The following is a 2882-nucleotide window of genomic DNA, read 5'->3' on the forward strand; positions in this document are numbered from 1 at the left end:
TCATAGCAGCACTATTTACAATAGCCAAGACATGGAAGCAACCTAAATGTCCATTGACAAATGACTGGATAAGGAAGCTGTGGTATATTTATACAATGGAATACTACTCAGCCATGAAAAAGAATGAAGTAATGCCATTTGCAGCAACATGGATGCACATGGAGATTATCATACTAAGTGAAGTAACTCAGACAGATAAAGACAAATATCATGATATCACCCATATGTAGAATCTAAAAAAAAATGATACAGATGAACTTATTTACAAACAGAAGCACTTGCAGACTTAGAAAACAATCTTACGGTTACTGAAGAAAGAGGGTGGTAAGGGATAAATTTGGGAGTTTGAGATTTACAAACGTTAGCCACTATATATAAAAACAAATTTTAAAAATTCTGTATGGCACAGGGAACTATAGTCAACACTGTGTAATAACCTTTAATGATAAAAGAATACGAAAATGAACATATGTATATATATATGCATGATTGGGACATGGGACTGTACACCAGAAACTGACACATTGTAACTGACTGTATTTCAATAAAAAATTAAATTAAATTTAAAAAAATAAAATAATTTCAATCCCATGAAGACTATAGGAGATGCCAATGTCTCAGGAAAAGTCTTTTCCCCTTTTTTCTTGCTATTATGCACAAAGTTGTTTTTCATGTTAGCAGCCATCTGCTCCCGCCAGCCCCCTCCTCCTTTCATAATATGTGTTCCTTGATTGCTGCTTTGTTCTGGTGTTGGACACTTTCTACTTGTTTTCCAAGTGCCCCTGTAAGACGATCAGCGGCTACAGCGACCTATTTTTATATCCATTACAATTGATTTTCATTCTGTGGAATGACCGTCCCGATGAAGTTGGTTTAAAGATGTCATCATCCAGGGTTAATCAAAGCAGTTATGCTGGAACGCACATGACCTGCAGTGGTCATGCTGGGGTCTGTCTTTTTCAGTCTCCGTTGTTTTGGAAATGACTGTGTGTGAGGATACAAAATACTATTCTTTTTATAACTGCCATAGCCATGTTTTTTCACGATGAAGAATTTCCTGTATTTCTACTTCCATCATTTACTGAAGCTACTTCTTAGCGTTGAAAAGAATAAAAAAAAAAGAAAAGAAAAGAAAAGAAAAGCATTCAAGGGTGGTTTGCTCAATATATAACTTTTTTTTTTTTGGAGCCACTGACTCTGTAATGATTTGAGTCTTTGTAGGTCAACCATGACCTTTTCATTTTATTTTTTTAAATTTTTTGACTGTTTATAATGAAAAAGCAATGTCTGCTTCTGGATTATTCTCTCACAGCCTTCAACTTATTTGGCTTATATTGAGTTTAATTAAGTACTTTTTTCCCCCTGGGCTCTATATTTTGTGTTCTATTTAGGACTGGTTAGAAGAACTTAAATATCACACATATGAAATTGGAACCATCCACAATAGCATAAAACAGCCTGGTCCAGTGTACGTTTCTGGGGCTGATTTTCCGCAGATGAAATAAGTGTGGGAAACAGCTCATCTTGGAAGTCTTCCCGTGTTCACCCCAACCACGAGTACATCCAAGACCCTGGCACCCGCTGGTGAAGAAAGCTATTTTAAATTTGTTTTTTGAGGGGGGAGGTAATTAGGTTGATTCATTTTTGGAGGAGGCACTGGGGATTGAACCCAGGACCTCGTGCATGCTAGGAACATGCTCTACCGCTTGAGCCAGACCCTCCCGTCCATTTTAACTTTGTAACCCAGCACCGCCCAGATGCATTCGCCCTCATTTGCTTGTGTGTGATGATAAATGAAAAAATTAATGTTGCAATCGATTTTCATTGCCGTGCCCAAAGCACGTCTCACCCAGCTCACACCCTGTTGCTCAGGGAGTTTTTAAACGCGTGTTGTTTCCCTAACGCAGCCCGGATGAGTTGACAAGACCGTCCCAGATCTTTCTCCACTTGCAAAAGCCCAGAAAAGAGGGAGATTTTTTCGAGAACCTCGTGTGTGGGCCTCACTGGAAACCGACACTACGTGAAGACACAGGAACGAGCCTATTGTGGGCTTTTAGGCACGGGTCCGCCTGATCCAGGTCCTACTGCTGTGGGAGAATCTGGAGCATTTCTGGGAACGGCCCTGAGGACAGGGAAGGAGAAACCGGCATTTTGCTCTCCAGGTAGCAGCTCATAAACCTCAAACGCCTCTGGCAGCAAAGTTCTGCATCATGACATGATGTTTGCTGCAAGTTTCTGGTACAAAGCGCTCCTTTCCCTAGTTGATGCCGTTTTGTGTTCATTAATTTTCCTCCTGGACACATTACTGTGACTGCATTAGTGTCCTCTTCCAATGTTAATATGATATCTTAATCGATTGCCTAATTCTGAACATCCTCGCGTTGCTGGGATGAACTCCATTTGGAAGTTGTATTTTCCGACCAGGACACTGCAATTGCTCGTGTTTTATTTTTATTGCTGCCTCTGTCTGCTTGATGGAAGTTAGGGTTTAATTAGTCATCATTTCATTTTTCTCTGTGTTTAAAAAAAAAATCAAGGTTAGAGCAGCTTGACAGAATGGTGGACTACACTCACAGAGGTTACACTACGTTAATACGTTTCATGTAATTTTCACCGAACTTGCCCTTCAGATAAATCCGACTTCATGCCAACAGGGGTATGTATTTCTTCTGCACCTCATAACTGGGGTTGTAAACCTGATTAATTCATTTTTTCTCTTTCTTCCTGAGTTAATATTAGTAACATATTCTTTTCTAGAAAATTAGCAGCTTATCCCAGAGAAATCATTTGTGGTAACAAAGTTTATCAGTACTTCCTTCTGTGCTTTAGTATCTGTTCTCATGCTTAGGTATCTGAACAAGGAATGATTTCAGCAATAATCT

Source organism: Vicugna pacos, chromosome X (assembly GCF_048564905.1).
Source record: "Vicugna pacos chromosome X, VicPac4, whole genome shotgun sequence".
NCBI lineage: Eukaryota > Metazoa > Chordata > Mammalia > Artiodactyla > Camelidae > Vicugna > Vicugna pacos.